This window comes from Spea bombifrons, chromosome 3 (assembly GCF_027358695.1).
Source record: "Spea bombifrons isolate aSpeBom1 chromosome 3, aSpeBom1.2.pri, whole genome shotgun sequence".
NCBI classification, from domain to species: Eukaryota; Metazoa; Chordata; class Amphibia; order Anura; family Pelobatidae; genus Spea; species Spea bombifrons.
This window is the reverse complement of record NC_071089.1, coordinates 70,260,907-70,280,269: the sequence shown is the minus strand read 5'-3', so window position 1 is coordinate 70,280,269 and position 19,363 is coordinate 70,260,907. Positions and strand designations below refer to the sequence as shown.

The 19,363-nt window shown below is 36.3% G+C and overlaps 1 protein-coding gene across 1 annotated transcript in view; it reads right to left on the bottom strand.

Annotated features, from left to right (window-relative positions):
- ME1 (malic enzyme 1) overlaps positions 1-19,363 on the bottom strand; it is a 102,990-nt gene that overhangs the window by 31,337 nt on the left and 52,290 nt on the right. The gene's annotated exons all lie outside the window — the stretch shown is intronic.

Below are 19,363 nucleotides of genomic sequence, written 5' to 3'. Positions count from 1 at the left end.
TTAGCATATGACATTGGTAAGAAGACTCAGGGGTCTCTGCTCTCTGAGCCTCCCAAATAATTTGTCATATCTGTACATACTATATGAAATGATACATTTTATTATCAGATACAGTGATATCTTCTATCTGGAAGCCCTTAAATGTTTTCTTAGCCCATGAGAATCTCTTGAATGACATAATACATGTAAATGTGAAGAGCAACACAAAGAAAAAGCACCACCAGTACTAAATAGATCTACTTTGCCCTCCACTAATATTGACACTCTTGCAAACACAAGTTTACCAAAAAAATGTTAAACACATGTGTGGCACAATTTTTGTCACCCCTATGAATTCATATGAAAAAAAAATTGTATATTTCCATTGATATTTTACATTTTCAGTACAACGGGTGAATAGGTAGCATGACTTCCTGTTTCACAGGGGTATAAATATTAGGTAACACATAGGCCAAATTTCCTTGAATGAATTTATCCCAACGAGTTAGACCAAGGAATATAGCTATGAGCTTCACAAAATGAGAATACGAAAATAGCAAAAGCATTGAAAATGCCCATTTCCACCATCAGGGCAATAATAAGGATTATTATTCAACTGGAAATCTAACGCAAACAAATAACTTAAATATTATATGAATCACTTGCAATTTAGCCCTATTTCTTTTCAAAACGTTCTGTGGTAGGTCTTAAATCCTTTCATTAATCATGAGTAGCTCTTATTAATGAAGAGGTTGATGACCTCTGTTCTACTCACAGAAAACCGTGGAAAACATAACAAAGTTAACTCAGTAAATGTTTCAAAATCAATATACAAGCTTTATGATATAATATCAGCTGATCAATGCTTGATGATTTTGTCCTTCACCGATCTCATCAATGAGATCATCCCTCTACATCAAATTAGCATGTCTAGAACGTCTTAAAAACAATCCGGGTGTTGAAATCCTGCAGCAGCTGGAGTGTTATCTATTGATTATCGCTGTTCCACACAAATGTACTGATGACTAACATACAAATTGGGGCTCAAGTTAACACTACATCCCTGCTTGAGCAAGAGTGAATCAATGAATATCTTTAAGACTTCTGATTGACTAACAAAAATTAATCAGGTCAACTCCTTTAAGCTTCCTCTGCTAACATGAGATGAAAGACGCTTTGCTAAGTGTTTTGTACAAATACAATGTGTTTTAGAAAGTTCAGTGTACATGCAGCTGATTGGACACTATTCACCAATCTCTGGATAAAACATTAATTCTACATGCATATTAGGTTCTCTGTCTGCCAAGTGGAATTTTGGTTTATGACAGCTGACTTGATCTTTAAAGTCAAAGATTAAACAGATGCCCAATGGATTTAAGTAATATGTGGAAAACGTACGATACAACAAACCGGTTGTTTCTGAATATGATACGAGTATTTGAGAAGTATATTTTCCATGCATAGCACATTTTATGTGATCTATCTGCAAAGTATTAAAAATATGCTGGCTACTGCGATGATACCTGGAATAACACTTAAGCAACCTTAACTTTACTGTAAATTTCAAGTTATTCTTAATTATCTATTTTTTTATGCTTCAGACATTTATGCTTCCTTTTCTGTTTTTCTGTTTTCTGCGGTACCAAATATTATAAAGATTCTATTAAAATATGTTTTAATGAACAATTTTATGAAAGTTTAGCCCAGTATGATGGCATAAAGTAATGGCATAGTACACATTTCAATGAGTTTATCAGTATAATGAAGGGCACATAGCAGTACTAAAAGACTTTAATGACCTTTTGACACCAATATACTGTTAGTAACATAAAAGGTAATGAGCCTGATATCAAACATTTATAGTTGTATGGATGTTTTACTGGTATAATTAAGCAATTTTCTGTAGGCAGAAGACATGCAGCTACATAAGTAAGCCTCATAATTCCCTGTAGCGGTGATTATGATGGAACAAAATATATGTATTAACCCATGATCTCAGTCTAAGTTTGGTAGTTCTCTAATTAAGCCCCCCCCCGCTCCAAAATATTCTTAAACAGTGTTTTGTCTGGTAAGTAGAGCTGGGCAAAATCCATCTCCCACTAGTAGCATTTTCCACTCGCTTGCGAGAAACTGACAGCTCTATCCAAGTGTTTGCAGATATAGTGTGACGCAAACGTGTAATCTCCATTCATTCTGGGAATGCTGCAAGTTAGTGTGGACAATCGGACCAAGTTGAGCAGACATAGAGTAGGGGAAAGCAGGGCAATCAAGAAGAGACAAGGCGCAAGTTAGTGTATTATTGTCATCAGTGTCACAGTATCTCCTGTGGCTGACCTGTTTTCCAAGCTCTCTGCTATTGTCTTAAGTGTTTTCCTCTTTAAATTATTAATTTTTTTTAATAAAACATACTTTGCAGTATATGCAAGTGTTGTTTTTTTGTGATGATGATGATGATATTTAAATGGTAGGTCTGGTGAAGAATGCACAATTACAATGCGGTACTCCATAAAGATGCAAATAAAATTCACGCAAATATGAACAGTCAAATAGACAGCAAAATTGTGAGTTTGTCACCCATCACTTTTTAGTTGATACTCACAAAATAATCATTTACGTTGTTGGAACATATATTACTGAGTTGAGACCTTTACTTACAATAAAGCATTGTAAGAAGTATATTCAGCAAAATTTCCTAATCTATGCTGTATATATATATATATTGTTATCATTATGCACATTGAACATGTTAATGTTATTGTTCCATTTGTTCTGTTAACACTATATACACAAAATAAAGAAAAAGTAGACATCTAATGACAGCTGTATATCCTGCTTATGATAAAAGGTTTATATTTTGTATCCCTGCGTCTAATACTAAGCTCTGAAATATTTCGCTTTACGCCTGGAAAGCCTGACTGGTGAAGATGACGTCTCCTCATTACATTTCTTCCGCTAATAAAGTGAGATTTAGCAACAGAACATTCATTTTCTCTTTTCTACAAATGAAGCCTGCATTTTTTTTTAAATATATCATTAAGTTTCGGGTCAGTGTAGACAGATTCTGTGATGCACATTGTTAATATTAACTTGGTTTCTCATAAATGAAGTATATGGGAGATGCCAGGCATTGAGCAGACACAAACCAATGAACCAGAATCATGCTGGGAGGTTTAGAGAGTCGTGCCTGTTGGTAGAGAGAGAAATGATTAACTTTGAAGCTGTATCTAATCACCTCTGTAAAGGAACCCTGCCAGCTACACAATTAAGTGAGATTTATATTATTCTTCCCAACTTGTGAGCCTGAGACAGACACCCATCTGTTTTTCTACTGAATAAACTCCCACTTGCATGCGAAAAAATGGCAAGCCAGCATTGTGTGGGAGATAGTTATTAAGACTTGGACTCTGCAGGGGCCAGCAATTTAATAGAAGAAGAAATTCCTATCCATATACTATAGTATCAAAAATGTCTACCCTGTATTAAACACAACAGGAGTACAATAAATTCACAAACGCGGAGTTGGCAAGGTTCTGGCAAATATATTTGTATTTTAGGCTACGGGTTGTCTGATGCAATTTACAATGCAAAGCATTGTTGTGTTTTATTAAATTTTGAATACAGATGGGATGAAAAGACAACCACAAAAAATGCACCAGTAGGAGTTTATCTAATAGTACACCTACTTCATGTGTTAAGTAGGTGTGCTATGTACTTTTGGGTATAAATTCCCCAAATGTTCATGCTGCTTTTGTTTAGTAATTTAAGGTTTGAGGACACAAATACACACTTAAAAATGTGCTAATTAATATATTTAATAAGTGTTTTGGTACAATTTATTCAGGTTAAAAGGAGGTGTTTGCACGCAGAGGTTGGTCATGCCTTAAATCTACCATGTTAAAGAAGTTAGTAGTAGCTAAGGTTTTTAGAAATCAATTATTTACGGATACATGTCCAAAATTATCAGTGGGATTTTGGGAAGAAATGTTGGTAAAATGTAGAAATTTACATGCCACAGACAACCGACATCACATTCTAAAAGTGGTTTACAGTATGTTTAGTCAAAAAACAACAGAACTCCTGGATTTCATTACCCTTACAGTAAGGGTGAATTGACTTCTTCACTAACGGTGCCAAACAACTGCACCTCACTGACGAGGACCTATGAATGAGGTTGTTGGTTCCTCACACAGAGGAAATTTGACTCCTAACCTTCCCATCAGTCTGATATGCTGGAGATTTTCACTCTGTAATGGCTTAATTCAGAAATATTTGAGAGTATCCCTAGCAGGACAAGGGACAGCTATCAAAACGCTGTCCTTCAGCTGAGCTAAATCCTTTTTTGGATGTCTGAATTATCCAGTGAAAACAGGAGTGAATAAAGAGGAACTTGACCTTACTTATAGAAATAGATTTAACAAGTTCTTGAGAAGGATGACAAAAACATTAATGACATAAGCTTATGCTAAGAGTATTAAAAAGGTGTGATGGTTTGGACATGGCCAGTTATTGCGGCATGTATCCAAGGCAAGTGAATGTTATCACAAGACTTACATATGCGGGGTATTTAATAGGGGTACTCATGACCAATTCATATCACTTAGTCTTTAACTGTCCCTAACTAAATTATTCAGACTGAGTCTTTTAATATGCTCGGATAAATCATTGGTGTTAATGGTGGGAAGGAATAACGCAAAGTATGGCACACATTGAAATGGGATATTGTGAGGCCACACCTTGGTATTCGCTAGAAACGATGGAGGTATATTAAGGTGTGGACGCCCAAAGTATTCAGGGGATTGTTTAAATGCCAAAGTCCTTAGAAGAATGGTTAATGGTTTAAAGATGTGTGTGAAGCAGACTGAATGTTCTGAGAACAAAAGTTTCAACTGGAAATATGCTAAGAGGAGGTGGAAAAATTATAGGATTTGCCAACACTGATTAACTGGGATAACTATCCTGCGCATTTGCGGAGCTGGATCTAGATGTATTTTTAACAGAGTATATTAACTGCTGTTATTAACAAGACCGTAGTCCCTTAATTTCACATTCCTTCATCTTTACTGTTTCTTAATTAATGTCAATAAATAAACTAGCATATGAATTCACTCATGCTTGATATTATTAAATAACGTATTTTAATGGTTAAATGATTACCACATCCCAAATTCTTCTGAGGTCCTTTTATGATTATGTGTCCTGCTAAAGAATCACAATTAGGTGCTCTAATATTTCCTTTTGATAAATACATGTTATGGCATTGGAAAACTGGTAATATTATTATTAGGAGTATTCATTTCATATTTTAATTTTATTAAAACTAATATTTCATTCTTCTTCTAATGCAAAACAACAGGTGAATAGAAAATGCAAATTGATAAATTGCAAGGAAAAAATTGTCGAATTAATTTAGATGATTTATGACTTATAAAACTTTTTATGTTTCACATACCTTGTCTTGCCCAGCATTTGTACTGCAAATGGTGGCATTGCACAGCTTCCAACGCACTTATTATTGGTATAATGAAAGGCACAGGTGTTACTTAATAATAGTATTAACAGATTTATTTGTTTTTAATGGCCCTGTGTTACTAATATACTGTTAGCAACATACAAGCTAATGAGCCTTATATGTCAAATGTTTATAGACATATAGAACGTTAATGATATATGTGAATAATTTCCTGTATGCACAAGAGGTGCAGCTACAAAAATATGTGCACCTCATATTTTCCTAAAGCAGTGATTACCATGGTACAAAATATATTATCTCAACCTTTACACCAAGGCGTCATACTGTGTTGTAAAACCATATAATTAGAATGGTACATATTCTTCTCATAATACATCCAATAACTCACAGCTGAAAAACGGTGATTTCTGTCTATAGTATCACTTGTAAGTTATCTTATCCATCAGACAAAATTTCAAGCAGGCTTAATCCAATTACACACTATGAATGAGCTATTAGATTTGGTAAACAACTTCTGCCTTGTCAGGGCAGTTTGGAGATGAAACCTTTTTAAGGATTCTGGCAATATACTGTATTTACAGGGATACTATATGTATGCACGCATGTCAATATCCAATATCGATAGTCTTTATCCGTTAAGAATATTTTCGTTTTAAGAAAGCATTGCATGATTTACAGCAAAAACTTTGAGTGAATCTGATATTATATAGTGGTCTGGTGCAACATAAAATGGTTTAGATTACATTGGTCTCCCCGCTCCAAGAGTTAAAGGTCTGTACGAGCGACTCTATTGGTCGCCGGCAGGGGGCTCCTCTGCCATCAACCAATCAACCCCCTGGGGGTGCTGTCGTTGCTTTGTTTATGCATTACATTGGTATGTTGAAAACCTTTTTTATACATTGTATTTTGGTGATATTACACCCAGTAAACATTGTTTGTATCAGCATATATGTCTATTATTTTACATTTTTTGTGTGGTTTGAGTGCTAGCCTTACTGTTTTTACATTATTGCTAAGGCTTTAGCACCATTGTTCTATATGTGTTACTAACATTTGGATTGCAGTTCTGACTTTCAATTTTTTTGCACAGTCATACTGTAAAAGGAAAGAGTCTTCACCAAACTGGTACCACAAAGTCTAACGCATACAATAGTCTAAAATGCCTTTGTATGCTGTATTATGTATCCCTTGTCTACCAAACTTTACAGTAGGCATCCATCTTGTCCATCAGACTTCCTGTTAGTGAAGCTAGATGGATCACTCCAGATAACACATTTGTACTGCTCCAGAGACCAGTGGTGGTGTGCTTCAAGCAACTCCAGCCGATGCTTGGCATTGCGCAGAGTGATCTTCGGCTTGTGTACAGCTGCTGGGCTGTGGAAAACCATTTCATAAAGCTCCTGACACACAGCGCTTGTGCTGATGTTACTTCCAGATGCAGTTTCAAACTCTGTAGTGAGTGATGCTATGAAGGAAAGGAGATTTTCATGTGCTGCGTTTTAGCACTCAGTGGACAGTATGGCCTACTGCTTTGTGGCTTAGCTGTTGTTATTCTTAGATGCTTACACTTTACAAAAATATCACTAGCAATCTAGCAAAATTTCACAAACTGACTTGTTGCAAAGGTGGCGTCCTATGACACTGCTATGTTTAAAGTGTAAGACCCATTCTACTGCTAAAGTTTGTATATGGAGATGCACTTGATTTTATACAGCTCTTAGCAACGGGTGTGGCTGAAACACCTAAACTCAACATTAGGAAAGGGTTTGCCAATATGTTCGGTCATATGGTGTATGGGTTAATTGAGGCAGGTGCACTGGGTAGCATCCTGAGGTCTATGAGGACCATAAATGGATCTCCAATTATATATAGATATATATCTTTTATTTTTATTTTTATTTTTTTTTCATCAGTGGTACCTAACCTGTGGAGGAAATTCTGTGTAATTAACATTTTTTTTAACTTTGCTTTCCCGGAAAAAAACAATATTTAACATGGGCATACTTATTACGAAAAAAAGGGAATAAACAAACATATGGTAGAAAAAGCAAAAAAAAAACTCTAGGGTCACTAGGGTGTAAAAAAAATCAATGAAAGTTATGAAAGGGTTAACTCTTGTAAAATTTTGGCTGATTTATATTTTGTGGTAAGAATATATAATTGTCATGTGACACAAAAGCATAGGTTCATGCCATAATATCAGTGGTTTTATGACTACTCTGCCAAGATTTCTATCCTTACCATACTATAGGGGCAATGAATGTGTTGCAACTTTAAGTGGAAAAGCAACTTTAATTGCATGCTAACTCTTAGATAACCACATTAAAAATAATATAATCATGACACTACATTTTTTAAATGATTTACATTGACGCTACTTAGCTGCAACGTTCAGAATTTATTTACAGGACATGTATTAATAATAAGATGTAAGTTATTTTTCCATGTAAGTATTCTAGAGGGGGAACTTTTATGGTCAGTCGAGGAGTTATTATGTTTTCATTGCTTATATTTCTGGATCGCGTTGGTGAGGTGTGCAGGAATTCCCACACAGTTTCATAGCTCTAAACTCTTGGAAATATGTATTAAGGGTAGGAGTAATGGGGCTCCGCACCAAATGTTATATTTTTGTAATACTTGGAAAGCATGTATCCTCCAAACACAAACTTAGTCATAAGTTCATATGAATCACGAATTGCTGTGTGTGTTGTAACACAAACTGTTATTTTTAAGGCCTTGCATGGGAAAGTCTATTCTCTTGTGGGTTTTAAAAGTTAGTTGCCCAAAAGAAATGTGGTCTTGCTAATGATCGGTTAATTGACAATATATTGCACACGTATGCATGTATGTGTGAATGTCTTTGTGACCTTGTGTTTATTAACCAAATACAGCAAAACGGTGTGTGTGAGCATGTTTGGGAATCCAATGTTTCCTTCTCTACAAATCTTTGCTTTTTTGTTAGAATTTTTTAAAATCTGTTTTATTCAGTCCTATCAGTAGACATTATTGGTTTATTTAGAACAAAGCTCCGGTTTACAGAACTGCTAAACATTCTGAGAAACCAGCTGTCATATTTAAAGGTACAAGCTGCTTTCTCGTAGTCTGGTAGTCAGTGAGGGTCACCCTGGTCCTGCATTGAGATATGTTTCATTCTTCAATGCACAGTTTACTGTGCAAATTACTGTCCTTGACATCTTCACTAAAGAAGAATGCATTTTGAAGGTCTATCAGATTCAATCTCTACAAACTATCTCCATTGTATTTGTGAGAAACTTTTTCTCAAGTATTTTTACTAGCTGATTTATTGCAACCATCTGTATGATGCTGTGATTCTTCCCCAGCACCTTCCTCCACAAGCCTTTACTTAAATGTGTAATTTTTAGACAACAAGAAAGAACACCAGACATTGCAGAGATCTCCTTATTTTAGGGAGCTTTGGGGTTTATTTACTAATGAAGGAATTGGCAGGAGTATCCCCTCTACTTTATGAAGAGTCAACCCCAATGAGTGAGGATTGTCATATATAAAGCAATATTTGAATCAGAGATAATTATTGAAACTCAACGTACTCATCATACACGGCTAGTTTAACCCTTCTTAAATATTTCCAAGGGATCAGCCCTTCTAATGCAGAGTGAGTTCAGGGCGTTTTCCATTTTCACCAAACTCTCCTTCTAACGCCTGCTTTAGTGAATAAACCCATGGATGGGCTTATGAAAGATAACAATCTATATGCATAGATTTTAATATATACATATATATATATCTCAATATCTAAGCACAAAATATTTAGGTAAATGTAAACAGAGGGTTGAACAGTACATTACAGCTTGATGATACTCCAAGTATTAATGTAGTATGTAAATAATGTTAAGCATTAGTATGTACGCCAAGGTTATCATCATTAAAATGATGAATTCCCATACATTATTTATACTCCTCCATTTCAGGCTTTCCAAATTCTCAGTCTGGAAGCTATTAAGAACATGCTGACGGGCCTGGCAAGAAATGTTTGGGTGGATTCTGCTTGCTATGTTGAGAAAGCGTGCAAGGAAAATGTAAAGAAGAATGCACTGCCAGACATTCAGTACCTGGTCATTCTTAACAATAATATCCAAGATATATGCTTTATGGAGAAGTAAGAGAAGTCAAATTGTGCAGGTGTAAGAAACGTGTGGCCTTATGGATATGAATGATTTTTCTTTTTGTGAATTCCTCACACTAACAATACTTCAAAGACTGGCTCGTTATTCATGAAAATGTTGACTACAGAGACACAACATTATTCTCAAGCCAGATTAAGTAAAATGTAAAAATAAATATTAGCATTACAACTGTGTTTCTGAGCCATAAAGCTAAGTAAGCAATAACTAATGACAGGCCAGCAGGATTATTGGGGTGCACTACACATCTATCAGGGGGGCAAAGATGACAGCTGTAGTTTGTATCTCTGTTTGCAAGGCATTTCAAAATGACAAAAACATGCCATTTAATTTTAAAATATTTATAATGTTCTTCATATCTTGGCAGGTGTTTATTTTGGTCTGGCATCTCTAATGTTGTGTTAATACTTAAACATCTTGGGTCAATATAGTTAGTATATTGTACTCTCTACATACATCTAAGAAGGCAATACATTTTACACATAAAAAGTATATTAAGCTTTTATGTGGGCTACTATTTATTCACATGTGAACTTATTTCCCTTTATTTGCCAACCTGCCCTCCAGTTATGCATAACTGCCCCCTGACTTGGCACTCTGCCCCCAGATATGCCTTATACCACCTAATAGCCACTCTGCCCCCCCCCAGATATACCTTATACCCCCTATATGCCACACTGCCTCCTTGATATGCCACTCTGCCTCCCCCCAGACTTACCAATACATCCCCAGACTTGCCCCCATGCTCCAGACTTCCTGGTGTCTAGTGTGGGCAACTGGTGGACGTCTGCGCGATGTGTATAGACAATTTCTGCTGCTGCCTGCCACTTCCGCCGGGCCTTCTATGACTGACTCTGCGTCATAGAAGCCCCAGCGACGTCCACCGGCTGCCAAAGAAGAGGATCCAGGTCCCCTGCAGCGCTGCGGGGGTTCTGGATCTTAGTTAGACCTCATTTGCTTTTAAAAAACCTTGTCTTATATTCAAGCAAATACGGTAGACTCCAATATGGACGTAACATAAAAATGGGGTTGGAGTTCTCCTTTAATATTTTTGGCCCTTACTAGCAAACTTTTCCCTATATTTTTGTGAATTGTATGGCATCTGGATGTCTAAAGTACCAAGGCTTTTCAGCAGCTTTTATGCCATGTCTGGATTCTTATTTATTACATGATCAGTCCTAGGTTTTCCATGGGCAAGTAACCTTTTGACCACTTGGTTCTTCATGTTTGTATTCCCTTGAATATTTAATTATTTGCAATTGTTATTTTTATTTGTTCTTTTTTAAATCCTTTTTTTTTTTACTGAGGAAGAACTACTTGCTTACAATCATTATGGTCAAGTAATCAGCTCATGTGTTATAAAAGTCTCAAACAAGTTTATTGACTACTATCCTTAATAATACAGAAATGATATTGAAATGGAGAAAAATAACATCTCAGACAAAAAAGTTTATGTTCATTTACATATTCTTAATATTTTTCATTATGCCAAATACAGTTCTTGCCCCTCCATATTCAACTTTTGGATTTGTAAATATAGTTGTTTTTTTAAAATGTGGTCAGTTTACCCTTTTAGGGCTTAATAAACGCCAACAATTAATGGTACTTCTTAGAAATCCATGCATGTATTGTCATCAGCGTTTTTTTACGTGGCACACAAATACAATTTTATCTTTAGTATTCAGCCAACGGAATAATGGCAAAAGATAAAAAGATGAAAACTGAACCTCTGTTTATATAAAGCTTGTACAGAAGAGCAAGGAAGTGCCAGCTTTGGTTTCCTATATCATTATAAAACCGTCAGTAAAACCAAAATCACTTTCCTGTTACTATCTGACAGATTTGCTACTAATAGCATGTGGTGGAGAAATATACGTTTTTTGGGCGGCAGTAACACAAGCCAAGACTTGACTGATTTGTCCAAGATAACTATGTACTAGCCAGTTTAGACTCCTAAAGGAACCTTAATACGACTTATTGAATAATCTTGACACATTCAGAAATGAATACTTTATTCACATCAACATTTATATTTGATCTAAAAGGCCTAAATGTGCAGAAAAACTAAAGCAGAGTTTTCCTTCTCAACAATTATGACTTTGCTAGATATTTTGATCCAATTCCAAACTCAGATTTCTAGAATTATTTCTAGATGTTCTTTCCTCCCATTAGTAAACAGTGTAGTGAGATTTTGTTTGTGATATAACATGTTATTCTATCTCTATATAGACAGTTCCTGTTCTTCATATGCAAGATCCAGGCATGGCTGATTCATTTATTTATTATTATTTGGAAGAGGAACACCTGAATATAAAGGGACACTTCTAATAGTCAATGTACGTAATTTGCATAGAAACGCTATAGGGAAAAGATCCTATAGCGTATAGAGGCTACTAAATAATGTTAGATTAGGCAAGGCAAGGCATCATTTTTGGTAAATTGCTTCATTGGAATCAGCACAACAGTACCCAAGACTATGTACTCAGGAGCTACAAAATATTTGTATGGTGGAAATTCCCTATTTTAGTGGCAAACGTATCTTAATATCCCTAGCTTGCTAAATTACTAAAAACCTACAGCTTCCATAGTTGAATATATCCCCAGAATTTTGGATTAAACTATAATATAGTAACACATAAACGCATATGTTTTGATTGGGTTGTCTATTATTTTGTCACAAGATAACTGTTGCATTTTGAATTGTGAGTCCATTATTTGCCCTGTATGTCTAGGCATGTCATTTAGTTCCTATGGGCATAATGGTCATAGCAGGACCTGAATATAAAAAGTCAATACTTGGTATTCTGCCATATCATGAGTTCCAATTGTGTATTTTTTCACAAGAGACACACATTTTTGGTTTCTCAACAACTGGGGATATGTTATTTTTATTATTTATATAGCATCATAGTCTGCAATGCTGTGTAATAGTCCCTGCTTTGTGCTTATTTTCTTCTCTCCAACTTAATAACAGGGTATTACTCCAAGTCTAAGGTATGGGTGTTCATTCTATATACCTATATGTATTAATAGATTGTAAGCTCACAAGAGCACTCTTGCCCACTGTCCTAACACATGTTATGTTAATCATGTTACAATGCTATTGTTAATTTATTCTTAGGTTTATATAGACTAACCACACATAATGGCAGAGGTAACCTTCAATAAATTGGAAGGGGCTGGAAAGGGTGGGGAGTTGGATGAAGCCAAATACTCCTTGCAGAAAACAAACTGCCAGGAAAGGTGGTAATCATTTCTGGAGCCACTGCGTAGAATCTGATTTCCCAGGTATATATATATATATATATGAAAACTTAAGACAAAATAAGGCCCTTCTTCCAAGAGCGTTTAATAGATACATAGGTAAAATCCTACTGACAGCTGCATATAATATAGTGTGTTTGTGTTTTTGTAACCCATAATACAAAAAATTGTATACACAGAATGCAGGAAATGCACAAGTCAGAGACTCTGTCTCTAGGTATAGCAGCTTCCCAAGTGTCCTTTATCTTACCGTCAGGCCAAGTTCACGGTTGTTAGTCAGCCCTTCCCAATGCCATAAAGCTGAAACAACCAAATTGTGTTTACACTTACTTAAACCTTCCATGGGCCAAACCAAACACAGCCAATCATTTGGAAAATGACTCAAGACTCACAGCTGTGAATATAATCCATACCAAAACTGATTTAAAGATGCATTCTTGGTTCGTTAATTTTAACTTGTACGTGTCTCTGTTAACTTTTTCTTTTGCAACCCACTGGCTTTTGTCTAGCTACAAATCCTACCATGCTTAGACAACAAATTACTGACTGGGCATGTTGGGAGCTGGTGTCCAACACCATACTGACTTGTGTCTGAAAGCAGAGATACAAAGCTTTGTTTTTTGTAGACTACATTACACTAAATGGGACCTTTGTTTCACATACCTCTATTAAGCAAAATACCTGAGGAAACCAGAGAGGATATTAACTTTTGCCAGGATTCACAAACTCTTGTATCACAAGTCACTATGAAGATTATTGTTATTGAAAAATGAGGGAAGATATGATTTTGTTGTGCCTACGGAATGGTATTGGTGGTGTAATTTAGGGTAAAGACAATGGCGAATTTTTCTAGACAAACTAGATAAACTTGCATTCAATATGATTTGTACAATCAGGGTGGTGGCACTTTAAGACTGGAAGCTGGCTGATGACGTGAGTGCGGCCTCCTGATGACTTCAGCTGGATACGTACGGCCCCAGGCTAAATTTTTCCGCTGATGTAGCGTACATCCAGTATATACCTTTACTGACCACACATTGCAGCACCCGATCCGCCGCTGGATCATGGAGTATTTGGTGTGTGGCGCCCAATGGCACACTAGGCATTTGGCTGATGTGCCTGTAGCCAGTACATACTGGGCCTGCATATAGTACATGAAAGGTGTGTTCATGTAATTCAAGGTGAAGGAATTACCTCACTGGCATAACTCAACACTCACACACAAGGACTAGAGAAGAATATTTACTAAATTCACTAAAATTTATGCAATATTCACTAAAATTAGCCACTTAACCTTAACGCACTACTGCACCCTAATGATCACGTGCTAGATGACCTATAGGACGTAACAGAATGTCCTAAAATCTTTGCACCGGCCAGGAACACAGGCGATTGGAGACTTGGAGTCTCCCCTGTCAGCATAAGGCCTTATCGCTGGCTCTGTACAGTAATGGCAATGAGACTTCTTTATATGCGTACATAGGTGCTTTATGAGCAACCATCACTCCTCTGTTCCGATGGCACATTCCAGTTTCCTTGTTTTCCATGAAAACAGCTGTGACCCCCAACTTTTAAGCAGTAGCTTAAATATATATATACGTGAAAATAGATACAAACAGTCAATAAAATTAAAAATCGTCCTTGTGATGTCACCATATCACATGCAGTACCATCTGGTTACAAAATGGATCCTTACGGTCTATAAAGACCACACTGGATCTCCAATAAAAAAAACTTTAAAATAAAAGGTAATAATAATAACAGTACTACAAGTGGCACCTCTATTGTGAAAGAAGTCCTAAGTAAAATTGCAAAATGTGTTTTTTTTAAAAAAAATAACATACTGTATAGAAATGATAAGAAAAGAAAGCCCTCTATGTCCTTTAAAAAAATATATAAATCGTGCGAGTATGGGTTGTTGAACAAACATGTAATAATAATGGCAGAAAAGCTTCGGTCACCAGTGCCGCAAGCTCAATCACAAGGTGCAGCTGGTCATTTGCCCAGTGTGCCAGATGACCACAGTCCACTGTGGTGAGAAAAATAGCTGGTCATGAAGTTATCTCACTTTGGAATTGATGTCAAAACTACCTAATTTTGAATTTGCATTGCAGGCAAGTTCATGCAAGTTGGCAAATCCAGATGAACTTGCATCCCACATGATACTTTTAAGATATCAACCAAAATATTTTTTTCGTTCCATAGGTCAAGAAATCTACTTTAAAGTTGTCTCCTTCCATTTTTCTAACCAAATTAGAGAATATATGCTATGCAATTCAGAACATCTCAGATGAATTTATTTGTTTTGGAGTGTTTCTCACGTGAAAAAGAAAAGATGAGAAATTAATCATCCATATTTTCATGCCATATCATTTTTGTTCTTATCCCTTGTATGACCTAATGTCCTCCCTTTCATTTTGTAAACCAGCTATGGCATAACCCTCCAAAATTGGAAAAAAAGTGTATACAGCTAAGCAAGCCAGCATTGACTTTTCGAGAGTGGATGAGTGCAAGTTGGAGACAAGCCGGGTTTCTCGGAACAGATGAACGCAAGGATTTTGTTACTGTTGTGGGTGAGTCTGGTGTGGCGTGACAAGCTTGGCTCTTACTGGGCTTCTATTATCCCATCAGCCAGCTTGCCCATCTCTATAGAACAGGGCTTTTAAGATAACTTCATCGCATATTGTTAATATCTCCATATATGTAACTGAGTTAAGTCATTTGAAAGATAAATAACAAAACTAACATTCGATTAGTTTGATTTCTGTAACCCAGATTCACATATGTGTGCCTAATATTATATAAAAATGTAAATGGAATTTTTTTTAAAACAATAATATCATATTTTAATATGAGTTGTTATTGAGACAGAAACCATAGTGTCTTAAGCCAACTTGTTGTTGAGAAGGAAAACTTTTCTGGCTCTTTTGCAGATATGGCAACAAGTAACTTTCATAGAGGTTCTTCACCCAAATACTTTTTTATGTGGTGAGGAATCCTGAATCCAGTTAGCTGTAAATAGCAGACAAGTGAAAGGTATTTGATGAAAATTACACTTTTGAGTCCTACATTAGCGCTAAAACCATTATGCTCTAGACTCATGTAAAGTCTGTCTGGTTGGAAATCTAATTCAGGAATTGGGATGATGGTACTTTTTTGGTGTAGAAGCTTGAGGATACTAATTGGGTAGAAATGTTACTGATACCTTGCAGAAAGTGTACTTTATTGGTCTAAAGATGTGCGTTTGCAGCCTTGCGCATAGTTGCACCACAACCAAGATGGCCACAATTAAAAGAACGAACAGAGTGACCTCACTCCTATTTCAATTTGGCAGCCTCTAACACGACATAAACCATTGCACCTTGCCCTCTGATTGTCTTACCTATGTTTTTCCGTTGTGCATTCTATCCCAGTTTGTTCTCCTGTTCCTATGCTACTGTTTCTTGGATCCTTGACCATAACTTGTTAACCTTTCAACTACTTTGAACACTTCTTGACAATGGCTTGTTTAATTCCCTGCTCAAGACTTGTTTGGTTCTACCTGTGTGTACCCTTGGAGTTAGTCCCCAGTCTTGGAGGATCATCTAAAAGTCCCACAGGTGCTCAAACCCAAAATACGCAACCCGAGGAACCCGTTGGAGGACAAATAAATCTCCTGAGGCCACACAGTCCTGCCTTGCAACAGTGTCTCCTCTGCTATGCTGTGTGTGACAGGTTCTTTGTGATGTAAAATAAGCATTGTAAGAGTAAAATGTCTTTTTTATTTCTGCAGAACCAAAAAAAACAATTACTACTTCCTCTGGGCTGTAATTTAATAGACGATTGGATCGATCCAGTATATCATTTTACACATTATTCTTTCTGACAATGTTTTTGCATTCTCACAATATTTGTACAGATCATTCCCATTACATAGATCATACCATAGTACATGTCACATGGTTTAAAACATATGGTAAATATTAGACTATATTTTTTAAACTTGCCAGCCTAATCTAGCCCTGCAATAGCAGATTCTGTCCCGACCTTGGTAACAAAGATAATTAGTAAGGGAAAACCTCATCTTTTATGGTTACATATTAGATTCCTGACAGTACATGAAATGATAAACTCACATCCATCTACAGTTCCTCTTATCTAGCACATCAGGGGAGAATAAATCTAACTGTTATTCTTATAGTTGTTAACTTTAAAAATTGCTTCTGTTGCTTTTTTCAGACTTAATCTGTAATTGTTTTTATTGTTTTCTTTTTAAATATTTTTATTGAAAATGTTACTTGGGTACACATATGAAAACAATCTCAACCCTATATTGTGTGTATAAGGCTACAATTCACACAGGCTCACCAAAATTGGAAGATTCCAGCTGCGACATTCAGATGGCAGGGTCAGAATTTGGCGTAAACAAGTCTTGTATCAATGCTTCAGGCTGGTGGTGGTGGTACAATGGTGTGGGGGACAATTTCTTGGCACACTTTGGGCCCCTTAGTACAAATTGAGCATTGTTTAAACGCGACAGCCTACCTATTGTTGCTGATCATGTCCATCCCTTTATGACCACAGTGTACCCATCTTCTGATGACTACATCCAGCAGGATAATGTCCCATGTCACAAAGCTCACATCATCTCAAACTGGTTTCTTGAACATGACAATGAGTTCACTTGTACCCCAATGGCCTCCACAGTCACCAGATCTCAATCCAATAGAGCAACTTTGGGATGTGGTGGAACGGGAGATTTGCATCATGGATGTGCAGCCGACAGATCTGCAGCAACTGCGTGTTGCCATCATATCCATATGGACCAAAATCTCTGAGGAATGTTTCCAACACCTTGTAGGTCCCATCCGGTACTAACAAGGTGTACATAATAAAGTGGCCAGTGAGTGTATGATAGTTGAGTATCCCCTTTAAATGACCATCTCACCCATGCAAATGTGTGGATGGATTCTGCAGGATCCCCCCTATACATTTGCCTCTTTTCCTGCTGATGGCAGCCAAACAGACACGGGTAAAGAATGCATAGTAAATTATTTAGAAAGTATTTTAAAATACATTCTTTGCTGATAAGGCTACATGTGACAGTAAATGATTAAAGAGTCTAGAAACTTCCCACGAATTATCATTCTGATGTGTATTTATTTGACATTCTGTACAATAGGCCATACTGTTGAGAATGGAATGTTCCTATAGTCAGAGCTTTTTCCAGAACTGCTTTTTATGAATATGGCCCAGTACTTGTTATTTTGCTTCTTTGCTGTTTAGCAGAAAGTGCCATTTTGGGTTTTTTTGTGTTTGATTTGTTTGTTTTTTCCTTGCCCTTTTTAATAGCCCATGTAAGCATCATTCTCTTTTAGAAAAGTATACATTTTTAGGGGGGGGGGAGTAAAATTTGTCTTATCAACTTAACATTAAACAAATATTCCTGCTGACTGAGCTATATTATTGGCTGTTATGATAATAAGACAACTTTTTAAATCTCCTTTTACACATAACCCCATATTTGTTATACTTCTGGAAATTGGCAATTTCTATCTTATACCAATCAAACAAGACTTCTTCCCTTAGCAGGAGCTCACCATGAATATCAATGACAAGGTGACAGAGGCAGATTAAGAAATATATGCTATTTTTTGCACTTTTGCATTAATACACATACAAATTATTTAGTCCTTAATATGCATGAGGATTAGTGTCAACAGGAATGGCTCTGGGTTTTTAGGGGCCCTATGTGAATAAAATGTAAGGGCCTACCTGATATACCGATGATGAAAATAGTTATTATATAAAAAGTAACACAATAACTGATGATCAGCAGTTGAAGAAATAAATATCCTACTGATATAACTTTATGAGTGATCTCTCACCCCTTTCACACCCTCCAAGGGTGTTCCTTTGATCAATGAGAGCCCTGAGCAGCTGCCTAATCTTCTTAAAACCGCCTTGCATTTACATATTTAACACTGCTAGAGCCAAAGAAAAAACACACAAGACCACAAATTACAATCATGCCAAGAAATGCTATTAGCCAATATTTTTCTCCAAGTATTCCAAAGGGTTAAAAACACAAAACCGCCTTACTTGAAATTCTGCACTTCCCTGCCACATCAACATGAACCCTTATCCTGGCAAGATTTTCCGTTCACTGTAAATATAACTCAACTTCATTCCCAGACTTTTCAATATGGCTTAAAGCTTTGACAAATAGTTTCTTCTCATATTTTCAGCGAAAGAATGTGCCTCCTCCTATGTAACCAGCAGTCCAAATATAGCTTATAGAAAAGATATTAGAAACCTAAAATAATACGATGCCAGCACATTCTTTCCCATTTCGAGATAGGAACTGAAACAAAGGGGTTCTCTGTCAATGAAGTAACATTTTATATTTGCGTGTACCTTTTAAGCTATTTTATAATAACATGTTAGACAGCTGGTTAGTTATAATATGGGTATTATCTTTCAGCAAAAACCACTTAGACACACTCCA